Raw genomic sequence first — 23,308 nt, forward strand, 5'->3', positions numbered from 1 at the left:
GGTAATATGAGCTTTATAAAATAAAGAACATTTCCATTTTTCTCTATTATTCTAAAAATGTTTGTATAGTAATTGTATTATTTTTCCTCAAATATTTTATAGAATTTTTTAAAAAAGATTTTTATTTATTTATTCATGAGAGACACAGACACTCAGAGGTAGAAACACAGGCAGACGGAGAACCAGGCTCCATGCAGGGAGCTGGACGTGGAACTCGATCCTGGAACTCTGGATCATGCCCTGAGCCAAAGGCAGACTCTCAACCGCTGAGCCACCAGGCATCCCTATTTTATAGAATTTATTACCATAGCCACGTCGGCCTAGAATTTTCTTTGTGGAAAGATTTTATTGCAAATACAATTTCTTCCAAGACAGCTATTTAGCATTCTCCTTTCTTCCTTTCAGAGGGAGAGGGAAAAGCAGGCTCCCCACTTAGCAGGGAGTCTAACTCAGGTCTCAATCCTGGACCCTGAGATCATGACTTGAGCTGAAAGCAAACACTTAACTGGCTGAACTACCCAGGTGCCCCAAGAGTTCTCATTTATTTTTAAGCCAGTTTTGGTTTTTTTTGTATATTTCAAGGAGTCCATCTATATGAATTATCAAATTTATTGGAATAAAGTTGTTCATAATATTTTCTTATGATTGTTTTAAAATGTATTGGTTCATGTGACATTTTCATTCTCATTATTGGTATTGCTTATTTGTGTCTTGTTTTTATCTTGTCAGATTAGCTAATAGTTTATCAATTTTATTAATTTTAACAATAACTTCAGATCATTGATATTTTTTCTTTAGCTATCCATTTTCTACATCATACATTGGTGTTATTAACTGCATTATTTTTTCAAAAATCTTTAGGGATAATTTTCTCTTCTTTTTCTACTTTCTAAGGTAAGTACTATGATTGATAGTCTTCTCTTCTGACATAGAATTTAAAACTATAAATTTCCCTCTAAGCACATATAGTTGTATCTCAGAAATTTTGATATTTTAATTTATTTTGAAAAGGATTTTATTTATTTATTCATGAGATACACAGAGAGATTGGCAGAGACATAGAGGGAGAAGCAGGGTCTCAGCAGGGAGCCCGATGAGGGACTTGATCCCATGACCCCAGGATCATGATCTAACCCAAAGGCAGGTGCTACCCAGGTGCCCCAATTTTGATAATTTAGTTCTCATTTTTATTCAATTCAAAATATTTTCTAATTTTTACTATGAGTTTTCCCTGTCCCACGAGAAGGATGTTGTTTAATGTCCAAATGTATGAGAATTTTTCAGGTAAATTGATGTTACTGATTTATAATTTAATTCCATTGTAATTAGAAAGCATAGTCTGTATTTTTTCAATTTTTTGAGGCTTATTGCATAATGACCCAACATATGTGATATGAGAGTGAATATATCATGTGCAATATAAAAATGTGTAATCTGTTGTTTTGTGTGAAATGTTCATTAAATGTCTGTTATTCAAGTCAATTGATAAAATCATTTAAATATTCTATATATTCGCTGATTTTCCATCTACCTATCCTACCAAGTAGTGAGAGAAGAGTATCGAAATACTCAACAGCAATTGCCAATTTTTCTTTCTTTTTTCAAATCTTTTGGTTTTATGTATTTTGAGCTGGTTTTTTATTGCAATATTTTTAGGGTGGCTATTTCTTCCCAATGAATGAACACCTTTATTGTTTTAAATATCCTTCTTTATCTCTGATAATATATTTTTTCCTGAATACACATTATCTGATACCACTATAGCCTTTTTATCCTTATTTTTACCCCTTCTCTTATAAATAATACTCTTTGCTTTATTTTTAAGCAATTTATATCTTTATATTTAAAGTGTGTTTTTAAACAGAATAAAGCATATAATTGTTTTATTTATCTAGCCTGGCAAATTCTGTTTTTAGTTGGATTTTTGGACAATTTACTTTTAACATAATATTGAATACTGCTTTATTTAAATCTAACATGTACTTTATGTTTTTCGCATGTGGAAGACATGGTTTTTAAAAAATTTTCTTCTCCATTTTTAATTATCAATTCTTAGGACTGTTTCATCTTTACTGTTAATAATCATTAACTATGCTTCATTTTAATTTTTACTTCTTATTTTGTGGCATATGTGGCATCTTTAACTTATCACAATCTTCCACAAATAACATTTTGTCACCTTACCTCTATTATAAAATTCTTATAGTAGTATATTTCCACATACCTTCTCTTCTTTGTGCTATTTAAGTTTACATTGTCATGCAATTTAAGTTTACAAATGTTATATATTGCACAATACTTTGTTGCTGGTTCCTAATTTTTACTTTAAGCAATTATATTTCATGTTTCTGAAGCTCCTTTCTACTTAGTTCTCTGCTCTTATGGACTGTGGTCCAAACCTTTCTCTCTGAACCTTTCATCTCCATCTCCTAAACTCAGTAAGGTCCTCATTCCTTGTGTGGGTTTCCCCTCCTCCTTGCATCTTTGGTTTAGAAATCGCCTTCTGGCAAAGATTGTAAGTGTAGGGATCTCCTAGATATCTATCCTTTATAGAGATCACAATCCTGCACTGATTTTTTTTCCAATTTCTAAAAACAAATATTATATATTTAGTCCAGTTTTATAATTGTTTATGGTGAATGGTTAAACCTATTCCTTATATTATGACAGAAGTTAAATATCATGATGGCTGTTTTTAAATACAGTGATAATTTGCCAGAAGATTGAAGGGTAAGTTAGAAATACATGTTGATAAATACTGAATTTATGGAGGTAATGTTATTCTTAAATTCCAAAAGAAAAAATGTATTATTGTTTAGTGTTCTGTGTCTTGTGTGGGCACTGTGTCCTACATTAAGAACAGATTTTAATGGTGTTCATGGAAAAGCAGGAAGACACCTGGTCTAACAAAACAAGAAGAATACTCTTGGTAAACACTATAAACACTCATATAGGTCCTAGGTCAACCACTGAGGAAGGCTCTGAATTCAGGTTACTGTATTACAAGGACAGTCTTGGTTATCCTCATTGCCTGTAGAACAATATTTTATTTCCAAAAATGCAAATATCATGTTAAACTTTGATGTTATATTAATTTACTTGAGTATTAGGCATCCATAGTGATAGAATGGAAGATCTATAAGAGAGGTTTGTAAATTTTTGTTAATTTTCATTGCCATAAATATTCATTGCATATATAAATATCTAACACCTGGTAAACACTTAATGTATATGTTAAATATATGAAAGTGAAAAATCAAGAGTAACTCAACATGACTAAATCTACCTTGACTACAAAATTATCTAGTTAAAAGTAAACCCTGCTTCATGATCTATATGTACTTAAAACATAGGTACATCAGGAAATATGTTGATAATATATGACAATTTTCAATAATCATAACATTATGACAGAATCAGCCACAGAATTTTTAGCATGTATTTTATGACAGAATCAGTCACAGAATTTTTAGCATATATAAATTCACATCATTCACTTTATATTTGCTTAAATCATTGTTTTTCAACCCTCAACAGAATAACCACATAAAATTCTCTATTCCAGAAAATTACTGTCATCAGTTTGCAGCATTAAGTTTGATGGAATATGAAAGGCAATTTTAATTCAGTAGTTTTCACTTTCACCTCTTCCAGGAAAAAAGAAAGACAGAAAAAGAAAGAGAGAAAGAAGGAAAGAAGGAAAAGAAAGAAAGAAAGAAAGAAAGAAAGAAAGAAAGAAAGAAAGAAAGAAAGACAAACCCAGGACAGTTAGCAAATCAAACTCAAGGATGAATCCAGTTCAGTCACTCTTTTTAATAGTGTGAAATGATTTCATGCTACATTTTTTTCACGAAAGAGATAACAGAAAAGAAAATTGAACATGACAATTCCACTTTCATGGCAATTACTAAGTGAGAAAAATGTCTCATATAAAAATTCTTATTCTTCTTATTAGAAATGTGAGTCTGAGGCTCTGAAATTATACTTTGGGTCATCTCCAAGATAAGATCAGAGAATCTTATAAATTAATTCCTATTGCCAATGTTTGTGACCTGAAGTACTGTGTAAAATGATTTCTTTAATATAATATACTAAGAAAGTGAGATTCTATCAGTACAAATGCAGTTATTGGTATTGAGAAAAAAAAAAAAAAAACCAAATCAACAATGCAAACTTCTCCTCTCTAAGGAATTAAGTGAGCATTATGCCTTTAGTTGCCTTAACCTGTTCATTTCTGTTATGTTGGTTGTATAAAAGTAACAGATTAAGAACTATTAAAATGGTATTAAATTAATACCATAATATAATAAGGGTACACCAATAAATGTACCGCATTTTATCAAGATTCTTTATAGATTCAGCTTCTAAAATAATAGTTGAAACAGATTATATGCTGAGGCTCAAAGAAGAAAGTGGAAAGATTTATATTTGTCTCATTTGCGTTAGGTTTAAAAGGCTTAATTTCCTCAGAAGTAAAATGCGGATGAAATATCTATTTACTGAATACATTTATAGATATTTGTGATTATAAAATTAGATTACATTCATAAAAGTGCTCTAATGGGTTAAAAAATATGTAGTATTTAACATAAAGCATTATTAGTAAAGTTTATAACACAAGTACAGAATTTCTGAAAGATTTTTGTTCAAATGAGAAGAAAAAAATTGAATACATTTGAAATAAGTCTCATATTTCACTGCTTTTAAAGCTTTAACTGCTATTCATGATAATTCTCTATATTTTGCTATTTTTCTTTAAATGTTCTCCACCTGTTAGCAATGAAAAATGAATATTATTTTCTGTATACTGGTTTCCTCTAATGTACATCTTTCTAGAAATACATGAAAGTACTAATTTTCAGGTTTCCATAAAATTGTCATTACTAAGCTTATAAATAAAATTAATCATAATTTGAAGGCCTCTGTGCATTTCATCAAGTTTCATAAACTTTTACAATTAATATAACAAGATTAGAAGTATTACCAGAATAAGTGTTCCTTATGCAGTCAATAAAAATAATCAACAGTATTTTCATATTAAGAAAGTTTAAAAAATGAGAGATGACAATACACAAAATTATTCTTTTTTGTTTTATTGAAGTATCACATATATAGTAAAATACATAAATTATAATCGAATAACAAGTGCACTTTGAAAGAGTGAATATATCCATGTAATGAGCACTTAGACCATTGCCAGCATTCCAAACTCCCTCTCCTGCCTCTATTTAGTCACCAGCAGCGTGACCATTGTCCTGGTACCCAAAATGATGTACTATCTTTGCCCGCTAAAAGCAGCAAATAAATCATTCAGATAGTACATTTTAATGTCTGTTTACTTTTACCTAACATTATGTTTGTGAGCTGCCTCTGGGGTATTGTTTATAATTTTAATTTTCAAATTTTCAATGCTATATTATATAATATTGCATTAATTCACCATAATTTAATTATCCATGAAGATTTTGATGAATATTTGAATTGAATTTTAGTTTTTATTATGAATAGTGCTGTAATGAGGATCCTGGTGTATGTGGTTTGAAGAATGTATACACACATTTCAAAAGCCAAACTGTTTTGTGGAGTTTGGTGATTCAAAGTTGCTTGCTCCTAAAACATTTATAAAATAATTATCAGACTGGAGTACCTGGGTGGCTCAGTCGGTTAAATGTCAGACTCTTGACTTTGGCTCAGGTCATGATCTCAGGGTCATGGGATGGAGTCCTGTTTCAGGACTGCTTGGGATTGTCCCTCCCTCCTCTTCAGCCCTCCCTCCTATCCCAGTGAGTTCTCTTTCTCTCTCTCAATAAATAAATAAATAAATTTTAAAATAAATTGAATAAAATATTAGCAGACCAGGGCTCCTTTCAGTTACATTCTCTTTTTGTCCTTTTCAAATCACATGGAGACTATGACTGAGTCTTTAAGTTCTAAGTATGAGGTAGTTCATTACTATGAATTATGAGGGACAAAGGCTGCTGTTTCATTTTTCTCCTCTTTCTAGTGCCAAGTTTGAAACAAACAGTTTTGTTGAAGTTGTATCCCATGGGGGAGGTTCTTTCCCCGTTACTCCTTATAAGGAAGGTGTAGCTCTATGAGGATACAGATTTAAAGAGGTCACAACACCAGATTTCTATTGGTTAGGTCTTGTTTTTTATCATCTGTTCCTCTGAATTCCGTAGAACAATGAATTGTATTTTTAAGTTTCAGCAGGAACTGTTTATACCAAAGTTAACTTTGTAACTTTGTAATTTTGAAGAGTGTTTTTTGGTATATATATATATGTGTGTATATACACACATATATATATATACCAAATATACATTCATATATATGTATTTATATATACACACATATTTTCTGCATATGTTATATATTTGATAAATATAGTATATATTATATATGTAATATGTAGTATGTATAACACATGTATTATATATGCCAACTTAGTGATTTATTATAATATTTTGTTGTTCTATTTTTTCATTTTATATCAAACATTTATATGTGCCAGGTGCTTGGGTCAGGAGGCTCCCTTTGAGTATCTGACCTGGCTTACTCCCTGATTTGGAAATCAAGGGTTTTTATAGGACTGGCTTATTATCAATGGCCACTTCTTTAGAGAGGGATCCCCTGACCACTCCATTAAAGTCTCATGACTTTTTCACCCTCTCAATTTCATAATACTATTTTGTTTTCTTCACACACTTGTCTATTTGTTTGTTTATTTGCCAAATGTCTTTTGCTATTACAAAATGAATCCTATTATGGAAGTAATTTGTATATGTTCCATTTTTCTCCATCACCAGGACTTATTTTATTATTTTCTTATATGGCCATAAAAATAATTTTTTGAAAGGGTAAATAAACAAATCAGGTCATCATCTAAGATTGGAAATGTAAAATATTGTCCATATTTTTTAAAAAAGAAAAATAATTCACTCCTGAATATGGTCACTTTGTGCTAGGGCTACCATGTTATAAATTACATATCTTTTCTTCTGCTTATATGTAAGGAACGAGAGATATAAACAATTCATTAAAAAGCTGAAGATGAAATTTTATTTTTATTTTTATTTTTTTTTGAAGATGAAATTTCAAAACAAAATTTTAAAATGAGCTTTTCCATGAATATCTAAAAAAATGCTAGTGTTCCTGCTAAAATGATAAGTCTAATAAAAGCTGGTATAATATTCAGTCTTTATGTTCAAGAAGCAAATGAGGATGGTAGAATGTAATCGCATCTGAAAGTACTATAATTTGTTCTTAAATTATTTTAAAGGATGATAAGAACCATCTTATAAACTGCAAAATCCCTGTCAAGAGGCTCAACTTCAAGCTTTATTATTTAAGATTATTTTTCACCTAATCAAAAGTGGATAGCAATAACTCAGGAGGGATAGAACTAGTGAGTACATTTTACAAACATTTTATAAGCAAACAACTTGATCACCAAAATTAAAACTACTTGTAAAAGGAAATTGATAAAGCAGGTTAACAAGTCATTTTGTTCAGTTACATAAATTCTTCCCTGGTTGACAAATAAAATTCTCATGCCAAGTTACAATATATTATCACTATTTTATTTTTTATTTTGCTACTGTAACACAGCCCTTGAAACAATGAAAAAGGTACAATTTCTCATTGGCCTATTTGAGTCTTCCATTTGAATGATTTTCTTATTTTCTGATCACTATGTAAACAAATAGGCATAACTATTTTCCAGAAAAATGCTATTTACAAAAAGAAGTGACTGGCCTGATGGCCTAAGTTTTCCTATCCTTGCTTTAGTGTCTGTGTATAATTTATGACTTAAAAATAGAATTTGATAAAAAAAAAATTTGATCTGATTGTTTTCTACGTCTTTGCATTTGTTTTGTTTCATTTACTTTTGCAAACATTGTTTTCAAAAACATCCTTTTAGATGAACCTTTGCTTTCATCTAATTATCAAGTGCAGGTATGGATCTAGGATTAAGATAGCTGGATCAAATTGTACATGTCTTTGAAAAGATATAAAATAATGTTCTTCTTGAAAATAGAAACCAGGGAACCCTGGGTGGCGCAGCGGTTTAGCGCCTGCCTTTGGCCCAGGGTACAATCCTGGAGACCCAGGATCGAATTCCACGTCGGGCTCCCGGTGCATGGAGCCTGCTTCTCCCTCTGGCTGTGTCTCTGCCTCTCTCTCTCTCTCTCTGTAACTATCATAAATAAATAAAAATTAAAAAAAAAATAGAAACCATTTATACTACTCTTTACAACATGGAAAAATACACATTTCACCACAGCATCACCAACTTTGTTTTGTTCATCTCTTACAGTCATTGACACAGTGATATCACATTGCTATTTTATTTGAACAAAAACTGTTCCAAATCTGAGCTAAAGCAGAATCTTTTCTTGAGATTACCTGCTCCGTCCAGAATGAATGAGCCTTCCTGATATCATCTAAGCAATTTTCTTATACAGTTCCATGAATTTAATGAGCCCTCTGGAAACCCACCCACATGATTGATTGTATACCCCAAACATAACCTGATGACCTTTCTCAGAGATATCCTTGGTTTCCATACACACTGACACATGCCTCTTTGTTTTTGTCAGAGGTTCTATCCAGGCTTCAAAATCATATTTAGTTGTCTTGTCTCCTTAGGCTTCTGTTGGCTCTATTTCTCAGACTTTCCTTATTTTTGATGATCTTAATGGTTTCTAAGAATATTGGTCAGGAAGATTGTAGAAAGTTCCTCTCTTGGAATCAGTGTAGTTCTTTTCTCATGATTAAATTGAGGTTATGGGTTTCTGGGAGGAAAATCACAAAGGCAAAGTGTCAGCTTTATCATATCCTATCAAGGATATATCCTACCACCTAGAGGTACAGGTGTTGATGCTGACCTTTACCACTTTGGCTGAAGTAGTGTTTGTCAGGGTTTCCTTCTTTAATGTTACTCTTTTTGATATGCATAGTGCAATGTATAGAGCAAACTTAATGGATAGGGATTTATGCTCTCCCTCCATTAGGATGGAGTATTTACACACATTATTCAGGATTCTTTGTACAAGTGATGTGTCTCTTCTCCTTCATTTGTTAGTTTATTCACTCACTTATTGATATCAGTATGGACTCATGGACATTTACCTAATGTGTGTTTGAGGGACACCTAGGTGGCTCAGTAGATTAAGTATCTGCCTTTGGCTCAAGACATTATCCCAGGGTCCTGGGACTGAGTCTTGCATTGGGCCCTCTACTCAGTGGGGAATCTGCTTCTTTCTCCCTCTGCCTCTTGCTCCCTGCTTGTGCTCTCTCAATCTAACGAATAAATGAAATTTTTTAAAAAGTTCTTTGACATAACTCACTAATAAATTTTTAATATCAACAAAGTTTAATTGTTTTAAGAAGTCAAATTAAAATATAGTTTTTTAATTGAAAAATTTGGTTTATAATATATTCGTTCTGTGGCATATACTTTTATACTTGACAGTAAGTGTTTAGCACTCATATTACATGAGGTAATTAATGAGTAATGTTTTTAAAGAATTTAAATGATAAAGAATACTTAGTTACCACAAAACAATTGTTTTCTTTGTGACCTTGTCTATATGCAAATATGTTAGCTCTTCATAACATTTAAATTAAAAAGGTAAAATAGTTGTATTAAATGGACATTATAAGTATATTTTGAAAGATTGCATTTGAAATTTTACAGTTAAAATTTTAAGTGCTATCTACTATTATTTGCTTGACTGTAAATATATGTATACAGTTAAAAGACAAGCATATTAAGGTATATGTTGATTTGTTTTCCTAAAAGAGAGAAGTATGCATGTGTATATATTTTTTAGAGATTTTAACATATATTTTAATATAATATAATATAAAATATAATATATATTTAACCCAAAAATGTTGGATTAAATTTATATTAAATTGATATATCTATATATATAAAATAGAATGGAAAACACGGTGGCACTTTACAACTTTACAGTATGTTATTTAGGTAGATATTTTCTTGTCATAAAGAAACAGAGAGGTCATTTTTTGTTTTCTTTATATTTAACCTGGATGGCAGGGATTTTTTGTTTTTTTTGTAGGTTTCAAATGTACTTTATTTCTTCAGTCATGCCATATTTTAATGGGTGCGCAGTGCTTTTACTTGGCATTGATTATGAATTGGTTTAGAAACAATTCAGTACCACACCAGCTGGGATTATTGACTGTTGATCTCTCCATTTCTTTGGTGTGACTGCCAAATGGGGATGGGGACAGGTTCCATCCTATCCTGATTTGTGTTGCTGTCTGTGTCCATACCCTAGCTGATACACCATGGATATCAGGTGTCCATTTCTGGCAGCTCCCTCTTGCCATTGTTTGCTGAATGCTTTGAACTCATAGATGACTTAGAGCATTTTGGGCCATGGGAAACACTATGAAGCTGAAGTTGTTTGGCTTTTATACTAATGAATAGATGAGTCAGAAAAGTAAGGAAAAAGTTACACAATATGTTTCCTACATCTAAAGAGAAGCTGAATTCTAGTATCTGTTGACTTTACATATGGATTACCCTCACTATCCCATAAGACCTTCTAAGTGTTAATGGAACTGTTGCACATAAGGTCTCATTTTATGTACTACGCTCTCGATAGGGGATTCCACACTCCTCACTATAATGTTGTTAGTTACTGGAATAAATTAACTGAACTATTCAGTCTTGTCATTATCTGGCGATTTCTGTGCTTCTGTAACACTAGCCTGAATGTCTTGCCATGAATTAGAAGCTACAGACCAGATATTCTAGAAGAAAAATCAAGAAGTATCACTTTAAATACTTTATTTTCTGATAATCCTAGAATGAAGGTCCTTTTCCTTTTTTTCTTAATATGCAATCCTAATTTTGCAGGTTTTAGCTGTACTTTTATAGTGGGCTCAGCTTAGAAAAATCACTGCTATCCTTTGACAAAGGGCATTGGGCTAAATTTTCTTAGTTCTCACTATAATACACTATTTTGCAAACAGTGCCATTGCCAGAATTTACAATAATTCTGCTGAAATATTATTTATAGATGATATTGCTTGCAAAACTACTAAGAATTGTTGCTGGATGTTTTATAGTTACTTTGTTTTCTTGTGGATATATAGTTCCTTGCATAGGTCAGTACGAATCATCTGTCCTTCAAACCAGGGTATAATTACATAAAAAGGGTGTATAAACCAAAAATGATAGAAGCATTATAGTTAAAGATAAATTGCATATAATTAAGTATTTTCAAGCATCTGTTAAGGAAGACAGAAAGTTTGCATTTTATATATGGAAATACTGTCTTTACAGTTTTCCCCAAAATTTAAGCTTGTACTTGCTCCATACTTTGGAGAATACCTGTCCTATAGGTTTGAAAAATTTTATTCCCTAGAAAGCCAAGAACCCTCACAAAACTTAGAATCTTGAAGAAAGAGGGCTATCCCGAATATTTACATCAGTGGGTACTTGGTTTCTGGTTTGAGTAGACGAGGTGATAAGGATAGCAAAAAGAAAAAATATTTACTGAGACAACAAAAGAAATCCAAAATGTAGCCCTGAAGTATTATAAGATATCTCTATAAGAAAGTTATTGCTCCAGCATTGATCTGTTTAACAGTTATGTATGACCCTTTACATTTATTATGAACATAAAGTAATGAGATTTAATTGTCTTAATTAATCAGAATCTATATAAATAAAAATGGCAAATAGAAAATGCATACTAGAATAGCTCAAGTTTAAATAAAATTCTCCCACTGAAACTGAGTCATTCTTATAATAATGATAATGATGAGAATTTACCTGGAAAATATGCACTAATAAAGCAAACAGTTTAAGGAATAATGTTGATTTATGAATGAATATCGTTGATAGTCTTGATTGTCAAGTTATGTAAATGTATAAGCTTAAATCTACGAATACGGAAAATGAAAAAGGAAATTGACTCTAACCCAAATTCAATTAATGACATTAGCACGAAACACACCCGCATCTTTCTTTAAAAAGATAAGTCTTTAAAATGTACCTGTTTTAAAAAGGGTTCTTTAAAGGGCTCCCCTGAGCTTGAAGGTGGCTCAGTCAGTTAAGCATATGCCTTTGGCTCAGATCATAATCTCAGGGTCCTGGGATCCAGCCCTATATCATGCTCCCTGCTCATGAGGAGCCTGCTTCTCCCTCTCCCTCTGCACCCTCTTCCTCCCACTTGTGCTCTCTCACTCTGAAAAAAAAGAAATAAAATCTTTTTTTAAAAGTGAAAAGTGTTCTAATTCTAGACCGTGGCATAACTTTGTGTTCTAATGTGATTAATTGACCCTATGGGAACTAAATTAGCATTCTTGAAAGAATGCTTGAGCAATTCTCTGATGTACTTTAATGGGCTTAATAGATGTTCTTGGAAATTCATTCAACAAAATGTCCATCTTAAGAAGAACCTTTAAAGATCTCTAACCAGACTTGCAAGAAATCTAATGATCTTTAACCAAGCTTTATTTATTTATTTATTTATTTATTTATTTATTTATTTATTTAATGCAGCCTAACAACTGATTATATAGTGTTTTTACTTACACTATAAATGTCTCTGCCAAAAGGATCTTTGAATTAGCTTTTATGAGCTGCTTCTTGTAGCAAATTTGAAATATAATTTTGACTCATGATCAAAATTAATTAAGACTTGGTTACTTTTATTAGTTTGTGATTCACTTTTATTGAAAATTAAGTGTGTAAATCTTTTGCCTGTATATACTTTACCATATTATTTCCAAATTGTCATTTGTTTCTAAACTTTATGTTATGGATTTTCCCTTTATAACATTTTTATTTCTTTGATTTACATCAATTAAAATTGCTAAAGTTATCCAGTCCCTATTGTGCTTACAAAAATTAAAATAACAACAAAATATTCTCTGTCATCTAAATTGAATTGATACAGACTATTTTTTAAAATATAGAGCAAACACATTAACAAAAGAAATACAACTTGACCACCTTTCTCCACACCTATAGTTCATTAGTGGGTTAAAAGCTTCTCAGATAAGAATAATGTCTACAAAAATAACAAACAAGGTAACCATTTCTTCTTCCACAATCATGTAAACTACCTCAAAGGTCATACATCATCAATATGATTCAATTTTTTTTTTAATTATAAAGTGATATTTAAAATCAGAATCTTCAGATTATCAGTTGATCTTTGGGAATAGAACTTTAATTTCAAACTAACTTTAAAGAAAGAAGAAGAGTGGTGACAAAGAAAAAGAGAAAGAAAAAAGAATTATGTTGAAGTATTCATGTACCATGCAGGATAAAAATAAAAAATAAAGATAGAAAATAAAAAATACTGTAATTACAGAATAGTAAAAGTATCATAACATACTAAAAATAAAAATAAAGATCTTTCAAATGTAAATATTTTAACTTTCAGAAAATATATATCAGATATAATTTTCCATAATTTAAAGCTTCTTAGAAACGAGACTTTCTGATCATGTGGCATTGTGCAAGAAACTTGATTTCCTGATATAGTATTATTGTAGGTAGGCCTACATACTTCTATAAAAAACACAAACATTTTGCAGCACCTGAGTGGTTCAGTTGGTTAAGCATCTGCCTTTAACACAGGTCATGATCCTTGGGTCCTGGGATGGAGTCCTGAGTTAGGCTCCCTGCTCAGTGGGAAACTTGGTTCTCCCTCTCCTTCTGCCACTCCCCCTGCTTGTGCTCTCTTTCAAATAAGTAAAATCCTTAAAATCAATCAATCAATCAATCAATCAATCTACCATATTGCTCAAAGACTGAGAACTTTTTCCCTTCCTCATCTGTCTAAGAGTGCTTCCTTCTATCATGCCCTTTGCTCTTTTCTCTCTCTCCTTCCATACTTTTCCAATCTCTCCAGGGTTTTATCTGTTTTTGCCTTTGCCAAAGACATACCTTATTTTAGGAGTCATCAAAGAGCTTTACCAGATTTGCAAGGAATCTGATTCTTTGTAATCTTTTTTTTTTTTTTTTTTTCTCTATCTTTTGGTGGTGGTGGTGGAGCAGGAAGAGACCCAGCTCAACAGTTGACTGATGTGACTCTTTTTTACCAATTACTTTTTCCTCTTTTTCATCAAATTTCTTCCTTTTCCTTTCTCTCACTTTCAAATCCCTTATGAAACTGTGTTTGTGTTCTTTTTTTCTTATAGTAACTACAATTTTGTTCTATTCTCTGAGCTCAAGGGTATGAAGTTTGGAATTTTGAATTTCTGATATTAAGTCATCCTTTACATGATCACTTCATTTATTTTGTGTACATAGAAAAGCTATTGATTTTCATAGCATATTATGTTTCCATCCATTATGTAAATCTCTTTCATTAGCTATGTTGTACTTTAGAATACTGGCTTGCAGTTTTCCTTAGTAATGATAAAATCTACAAATAAAATAATGACTGCTTTTGAAAAGTTCTTGTTTGTTTTCATCACCTAGACTTTGCAGACAAATGCTAAGTAACAATATAGTATCAGACATCCTTGAGTTTTTTGAGACCTTAATGATAAAGCCACCCCTTTACCTTCTCCAACATTTCAAAGTCTGCTCTTCCCAGAAGTTTGTCCTACAGAGGAATGTGGCCTCCATTTAGAGGAAGAAGGGGTCAAAAGCCTTGGGATAAGACTGCCACATCAATGATCTCTGTCTCATTGTAGATATTAAGAAAAGGCCAGAAAGATCACTGATACTCCACACCCAAACTCACAGCCTTCCATCACCATTTGCCTTGAAGACCAACAATAGGAATCTGATGCTTCTTACCTGCTTCTTCATTCACCCCAAAATTAATTTTTCTCATTCACTCCATTCTAATCACCATATACCCAGCACACTCCCTCTCCCAATCCTTCTCCTTTCCCCACTTCTGAAAGGGTTTCTTTCAGTCCTGGAAACCCATGATTGATCACCAGAAGAATAATCGAATGAGACAGCCTTTTTCTTAACCTTTTACTCTGAATAAAATTTCTCTTTTGCTGGGGTCTTTTTATACCTTCTGGTCTTATAGGATAGATATATTCCCCATCCCTCATATTTACTGGAACTGAAGGTAGATAAGTATTCTAGGTTTTACATAATGATTATTTGAGGGACTTTAAAAATAATAATGCTAAGGACATGCCCAGACTAAATTTATCATAATTTTTAGGGATGAGATGTAAGCACTAGCATTTATTAAGCTCCCTGAGTAATTCCACTGTGTAGATATATTTGAAAATTACTGTCTAGATTCTTACTGTCATTTGAAATTTATTATCACTCCGTATCTCTAAAAGTCCCCACTTTTATTTTAGTTTCATAAATTTATACTGCTATTTGTCCTTTGCATTCAAATCACCTACTGACCACCAGGACATTTTTCCTTGTTTCTCATCAGATGTCATCTTCTGGATCACTATCAGTCTCTATAGCCCTATTATTCCTTTATACTTGTTAATTTCAATTTCTTTATTCTTGTTAATCTCAACTCTAATATAGCTTTGTCTTCCCCTTTACTTGAATTTCTCCTCTCTGAAATTCTTGTCTTTCCTTTCACTTAGCCACCCATTTGCATGGTCATTTCTACCTTTTAATTAGCAATAACAAAAATTCCTCCATAATTTTGCTTAGATTTTATTTATTTATTTATTTATTTATTTATTTATTTATTTATTTATTACACAGAGAGGCAGAGACATAGGCAGATGGAGAAGTAGACTCCACGCAGGGAGCCCGATGTGGGACTAGATCCCAGAACCTTGGGATCACACCTTGAGCAGAAGGCAGACGCTCAACCGCTGAGCCACCCAGGCATCCCTCCTCCATAAGTTTAATTTTAAGTACTGCATTTTTCAACTGCATGCTTTGGTCTTCCCAGCGCTCTCTCTATGGTATCCCAAACAGTCTAGTTTCTATTGATCCTCACATTTTATTGTATGCCTCAACTACCTCATCACCAGGGAATCCATGAAGATAGAGAAAAGAAAGGAGTCCAAAACATGAGTCTTGAGTCACTCTAGCATTTACAGTAAGGGGAGTTGAAAGAAGACTAACCAAAAGAGAATGAGACTAAATTAGAGATGGAGGAAGGCGAGGAGAGAGAGAGAGAGAACTGAGAAAATGAACATCCAGTGAAAAACTCAAGGTTTAAAGTCAAGTAGAGAAAATAATTGGTGGAAGAGAAAGTGATTTCTCCATCAATAGCTAATTTTAAATAAGCAAGATGAAGTCTTAGAACTAAACATTGGGTTTGGCAATATGAGAGTAAATGTCTCTAAAAAATTATTATGTAAACCTGTAATTGGAATGAGTCTATTAATAAATTTGGGATGAGAATTTGAAGACAGCGAGTATAGATAACTCACTTGAGACTGTCTGAAGATCTTTTTATGTCAATGACAATGACTTATGTTGGGGAGTAAGAAATCCTATCCCCTTGAAGTTCCTTCTGGATAGATTCAGAATCTAATTGACATGAGACAGATTAAGAGGAGCAAATCAAATTTAAAAGGTGTAAATATGGGGAATCCGTACAGACATGGAGACTCCAAAGACAGTCAAGCAAAATGAGATATATATGTCATTCTGACCTACAGAGAAAGTGGTAGGTTTGAGATTTCGGAGGAAAGGAAAGCACTTCACTGATAAGTGAAGAGACTTGGCAATTAAGTGTTTGCCCTGCCATACAGATGGATCACTCAGACAAAATTCGTCTCTCCTAATAACTCTGTTATTAATCCTTATTCTGGGAAAGATTCCCAATCTAGATTCTTCTGTGTGGTTAAGGGAGGAACAATAATTCCTCTTGAGCCTACAGGGTCCCAAGTGCCTTCAGCTCAATATATTCCACATGCCAAAGCGGCACATTCTGGGGAGGAGGGTGCTGTCTTGAGCTCCTTCACTTGGTAGGAGGGGGAATTGTTGAAGCAATATCCTTTATTAAGTGAGAGATAAGAGATTTGTTGATGACCTTAGAGGACACTGGATAATTAGCAACAGTCTTTATCTTAATACATTCTATACCAAATTTATTATCTTTCTTTCTAACTAATCCTCCTAAATCCTTCCAGTAGCCCCTAGGGATATACTTGGAGACATCTCTGAGTCCTCTTTTTCTCACCTTCCAAATCTAATTCATCCACAGGTCATATTAGCTCCAATTAAAAATACGTTGAGAATAAAACCATTTCTCTCCACCTGCCCTGCTATTGTGCTGATCCAAATGTCTCCAACTCCAGCCCAGATTGTGATCATATTTTAACTAGTATTACTGCTTCCGCATATAAATTCTAGTCTCAGCACAGCAACCAATGATTCAGTTTAACTATGGGTGACATAATCTTACTTCACTGCTCAAAACACTTTAATGGGTTTTTTTTTGTGTGTCATCAGAATAGAAGCTGAAGCCCTTACACGGAATTTTTAATGTCTTTTGTAATCTGTCCACAATCCATTTTCTATGTGTGCTCACTCACCTCTAGTCACACTGACTTTCCTGATGTTTTTTGAACTCACTAGGCAGATTTATACCTGCTTCAAGGTCTTTCTCATATTTTTCTCCTTCTCTAGAAAACCCTTGATGAAACAACTCAATCTATCATTTCTTTAGTCTTTGACAAAATGTCCCAACCTCAGAAGCATTTTTGGACTGCCAACTTAAAATTGTACACTATGCCACTAATGCCCTTCTATCCTTTACCTTTCTTAATGGCAACTATCTCCTCCTAACATAATATATACTTAAAAAAATTTATTTTCTGTTTTCTATCTGTCTCATACCCAGTAAGATGTAAGCCCTATTAGGACATAAATTCTATCAGATTATTTTCTTTTCACTGCTATAACTTAAGCCTTTAGATGCAATACCTGTATCATATCTTTATAAAGCTGGTTGCTGTAATAAAAAACCATGTCACATGAAAATCAATGTGAAACAGGAAATAACAATGTCAGTGTCTAGTGGGATTTCAATGTTTGTCAAACAAGTACTAAGTATTTAGGGCATAAATGTTTACTAAGATGCATGGGCATAACAATATACTACGTGGAACTAATAGATATTTATTTTGGTGCAGGTATTCCACGAAAAAATTATCATTATACCAAGAAATCTCTGGACTACTGCAAGAGCTCTGAAACTCTTCTGCTACCAGAGAATTCGTTTTAAAGATTTTATTTATTTATTCATGAGAGACACAAAGAAAGAGAAAGAAAGAGAGAGAGACAGAGACATAAGCAGACAGAGAAGCAGGCTCTATGCAAGGAGCCTGATGTGGTCTTCAATCCTGGGACTCCAGGATCACGCCCTGAGCCAAAGGCAGATGCTCAGCCGCCGAGCCACCCAGGCATCCTAGCTACCAGAGGCCATATATTTTTCTATGCAATATATTTTAAACATTGTTAATCAGCCTGGTCAGTCATTGGTTTGGAAGAATTTCTAATTACCTGATCCTGATAGAAATCCAACAATCCTGCTTCTGACATGTTGTTTTATGTCTCCTATGAACATACTCTAGGTACGGTCAGTTCATGAGAAAGATTAGAGAGCTGGGACTTCATCAAGTCAGGGAAAAGGTTGTGCAAACACATTTATTCCCTGCTAATAACTGCATAATAAATATCAAGGCTTCCTGGAGGTGACGCAGCCCAAATTACTTTAAATAAGTGTACAGCGTCTGATTGAAATCTAATCATCCTTAGGAAAACAACTGAAATATTCCTTCTGTAAGTAGAAAGCTATCCCTATTAATATTTCATAAAGTATTACACTTTCTACATCTAGCAATTATAGGAATTGAAGTTTTATGAACTTAGCAGCTGCCATCAGAATTCCTTGTAGAAATGGAAATCCTATTGGGATACTTTGTGAGCTTAGACTGTTATCAGCTGTCCAGCTCATTAATTAATGCTTTTGCATATGTAAATACAAGAATACAATATTGTCCTGTGATGGAAGGAGGAAAAAGAGAGAAGGGAAATTGATGAGTATATGAAATGTGGCAAAGGACAAAAATTTTATGTGCGTTTGAGCAAAAAAAGATGTAGGTGAAGTTATCAGTAAACATTGACAGGGTGGAGAATCTAAAGTGTATCTTAAGAATCATAATGCCTAAAGTATTTACATGGATAGGATCTACAATACTTTTCTATATGTTTACAAATATTGAATTAATTCTACTTTATTCACAGATGTTCTAAAAATTTTAGATTCATTTTCTCTCCTTATTTCTCTATATTTAATGTGGGTACTGAATAAAGGAAAGTATTTTTAAATTCAAGGAAATCCTAGCTAATGAATATCTCTAGATTGAAATTGGTTGAAAAGATATGAATGAAGTCAGGATTACACAGTTTTTACCGTTTGTGATTATAAATATTTCATATGCTATTTGATCAATCCTTTTTCCTCAATAAACTCTAATTTCCATGAAAAATTTCTATGTGTCTGTTGGGCTCATCATTTTAACATTAGTAACTATCACTCTGTCTGGCACATTGAAAGGATTAAATTAAATGAATATTGAATTATGTCAATAATTTTTGTGGAGTTGTCAAGCCCTCAGCTTAACACTTGATACTATTCATAGACTTGTTATAGTACAACAGATGAATATAATGTAAGACAATTTCTCATATTTAAAATACAGTAAGACCTCTTGATAGCCATGGACTATGATTTATTAATCACTAGATCTCTAACAGTTAATTCAGTACCTGACATTAGTGGGTTCTTCATCAACATTAGTTTATTGAAATGAACTTAAGGAAAAAAAGTATGTGATCATTCCCAACCACTGGCATCTGACTTCTGCCTTATTTCTCATAGTTTATGAGATACTCATTCTTCTCTAATTATTATGGTCCCATATGCTTTAATCCATAAGAGAACATTCTCTAAATTTTAAATGGACTGTTTCTTATGCAATATATTTTAAACATTAATCCATGTATTGGAGTAGTAATTTTAAATCATATGGTTAAAAAAACTAATCTTTGAACATGAGCAAATTTTATTATTAAAAGTTAACTGGTTTTCTTTTCCAACTCAGTATTGATTATCAGAAAAGGAGAAAGATATTTTGTGTTGCAAATTTATAGCATCAAATGACAAGCATTACTATAAACAGAATAATGCTACACTCTGAAAATCATTCTTAATTGTTAATAATATTTCTCTCTGGATCTGCACATGACCATTTCAAACCCCTAAATGAATTATTTCCTAAAAAAGAACAAAACAGAACAGAACAAACACAGGTTTTCAATAAAAACAATATATTGCAAATTAATTACTTTAAGATCTTCCTTTCTGGCCTACATATAATGTCTCATTTTCTCACATATAAAATTCCAGTGAAAATTAATAGGATGACTTTCATATATTTTTCTAAGATAGATGCTTATGTATATTTTATTTTTTTTTTATTTTTTTTATTTTTTATTTTTTTTTCCCATGATGGAAAATATACATTTATTATAAAATAATGTTTGTTTCATGATGAGAGTAGAAAAATAACACTATGAGCCGCTAAAAGAAGGTCTGGAGCTCAGTCTCAGGACTGAAATGAAAGGCTTTTGCATCACCCTGGGAGCAAAGCATCCGGAGGCTCTCTGCCCATGTGACAGGTATGGCACAGCACGCATGGGGAGGATGTGGCTCTGGTTCTGCTGGAAGCCCAAGGAGCCTCCCTGGTCCACACAAGATGCTCTGGCCACGAGGATCAAAGAAAACTTGAGGTCAGCAGAGAACTGGTTCTGAGAAGGGCCAGGACAGGACAACCTTGCCCCTCCCTACACTGCAGTGTAGAACAGTCTCTTAGGTTGATGGTCCTGGTTTAGAAGATGATGCCCAGTGGCCTTATGCTGTTTGCTGCCCAAATGTCTGTGTTGAGGAAAAGCTGCAACCTGTCCCAGGACAACTTGACCCACCAATTCTCATTGATGTGGCTAAAGACCAGAAGAATCTGTGGTCTCAGCCCATAAGGGCTGCTGGCTGAAATTTTTGTATTTCATATCCTGTCCATACTGGAGAAAGCAGTCAGGGTGAGCATCTCAAGCAGCAGCTCTGAACCACAGAAGAAGAGCAAGATGCTGTTCATGATGGCTTCCAGGCGGAGCACGTAGGTCTGCAGCAGCAGGTAATAGGAGGCCATCATGGCAGATGGGAAGGTCAAGGCCACGCTAAACCCAAGTGGCATCTTTCGCTGGCAGAGGTTCCCCTTTGTACCAAAAAACAGTCGAATTACTTCAATTCCAAGGTAAAGGAGAAGCATCACCACATCCAGTACTAGATTGGCTGTTGGATATGGTAGGAGGAGAGCTTTATACAGAAATATGAAGAGTTCCAGGAGAAAATAGGTAGCATAGTACCACCCGTTCAGAAAGAACAGGATTTCCAGCGGGGTGGAGGACAGCCGTTTACCTCCAGAATCTCACCTCGCGACACCATCTTCTGTCCTGTATATTTTATATAACAATCTTTAAGAAGCCCCTTCCAAGCAATAGACACTTAGCAATTTGAGTAAAAATGATAAAATATCACAATAAATTTAGATACCTAGTGTGAAAAATAGAAACCGATTTTTTGTATTCCCCCAGCTTTATAGTCACAAAATATTTTAAAATAAACTAATAAACAAATTAAATTAAAAGATCTTTTTCTAGAATCATGAAGTGTTGAGAGAGAGATTTTTGCTTTATTTTTAGATATACATTCTAATTTCAACACTGACTATGTTTATGAAGAGCTTAATTGCATTAGTAAATTTTTTATATAAAGGACCAGATAAGAAGTATTTTAGGCTTTACAGACCTTATGGTCTCTGTTGCAACCACTCAACTCTGTCATTATAAGGTGAAAGCATCCTTACACAATGATAAGCAAGTTGGTTTGCTGATATGTCAATAAAACTACTTACAGAAACTCTTGGCAGGTGGCTTTTCACCCACAGGCTGTGGTTTGCCAACCATTAACTAGATGGATACCAAAGAAAAGTATTCTGTGCAAATATTTAACCTGAGCCTCCTGTGCCACATTTGTGGCAAGAAAAACACTTATAAAATCAAAACAACAATTTAATGTAGCTATGTGGACTACTACTGTTTTTCAATTGACCTCCCATACGATTAGGATGAATTAAATTTTGGGGAGGCATACTTCTCAAAGATGTTTAGTGTTACCTCAGCATGACTGAAGGACTTTGAAGGGATATTGCACCATCACGATCATTCTTTTGGTCTTTATTTGCATAATATTTGCTCTTACTCTTACAGAGGTTAGATTTTCAAATACTGCGCAGTAAGGATTATGATCTTCACAAAAGAATTTTTAAATCCCTTATAATAAAATTTCACTAAAGGAAATCCATTCTATCAGATAAGCAACTTGGACATAAAAGAAAAAAAATGAGAAGAGAAATGGAGCAATTATCTATGACCTTAGTCTGCCTTATTCTAGTTCAGAAAAATAGTTTCTGAAATTCTTAGAAACTTCCTTAATAATAAAATATTCTTAAAAATATACTTTATGATAATAAAATATTCTTAAAATATACTTTATGAGGAATATTATTAAGCCTTATTATTTTCATTTGAGAAAATGCCATCTGATTGCAATAAATATTTGTTTTTGACAAGATTAACTCTATCTCCAATCATATAAGGGGTAAACATTCCCCATAAACCTGCACATTTCCATTGGAACATGACTATTCTAATTTACATGTTAGAAATTAACTAGGAGAGAATAAAGTCAATTCTGCTATTGACATGCATTTATAATATGATATGATATAATTATATTAATCCATTGGTTTTGAAATTTTAAAGGCAAAAAAAAATGGTAATATATTTTCCATGAAAAGGGTCAAATAAATGATGTTAACTCTATTTCCCATTGATTTCACATTACTAATTCTATTCTTTTATACCACACTGACTCATTTATAATGCTAATGATTAGGAAAACAAAACAGACAAAAGTAAATACTCCTAATTTTTCATTTAAAAAAATACTTATTAAATAAACACATGGCAAAGCTTCTAGTCAATCGATATAATGAACTGAGGAATGATCCTGTGTGGAGAAATTCACACATCCTGTGAAGATTTAAATGAAAAAAGAACAGTCCTTGGCATTTAATCAAAATAATGAGTGACAAAGAGTAATCATTATATAAATGACACTGACCAATCGAGAAACTGCTCTCATGACACCATTTTCATTTCAAGAGACAAAACAGTATTTTCATGATCATTTTACTAAGATATGTAATCTCTAAGACCATG

At 32.8% G+C, this 23,308-nt stretch overlaps 2 pseudogenes; both read right to left on the reverse strand.

The window, feature by feature from the left end:
* The window catches only part of LOC144281732 (cytochrome c oxidase subunit 7B, mitochondrial pseudogene), a 101,910-nt pseudogene extending 87,067 nt beyond the window's left edge, over nt 1-14,843 (reverse strand).
* Nucleotides 14,844-20,475: 5,632 nt separating this feature from the next.
* LOC144282631 (transmembrane protein 216 pseudogene) lies at nt 20,476-21,473 on the reverse strand (annotated as a pseudogene).
* Between the last annotated feature and the right edge of the window lie 1,835 nt (nt 21,474-23,308).

This window comes from Canis aureus, chromosome 13 (assembly GCF_053574225.1).
Source record: "Canis aureus isolate CA01 chromosome 13, VMU_Caureus_v.1.0, whole genome shotgun sequence".
Taxonomy (NCBI): Eukaryota; Metazoa; Chordata; class Mammalia; order Carnivora; family Canidae; genus Canis; species Canis aureus.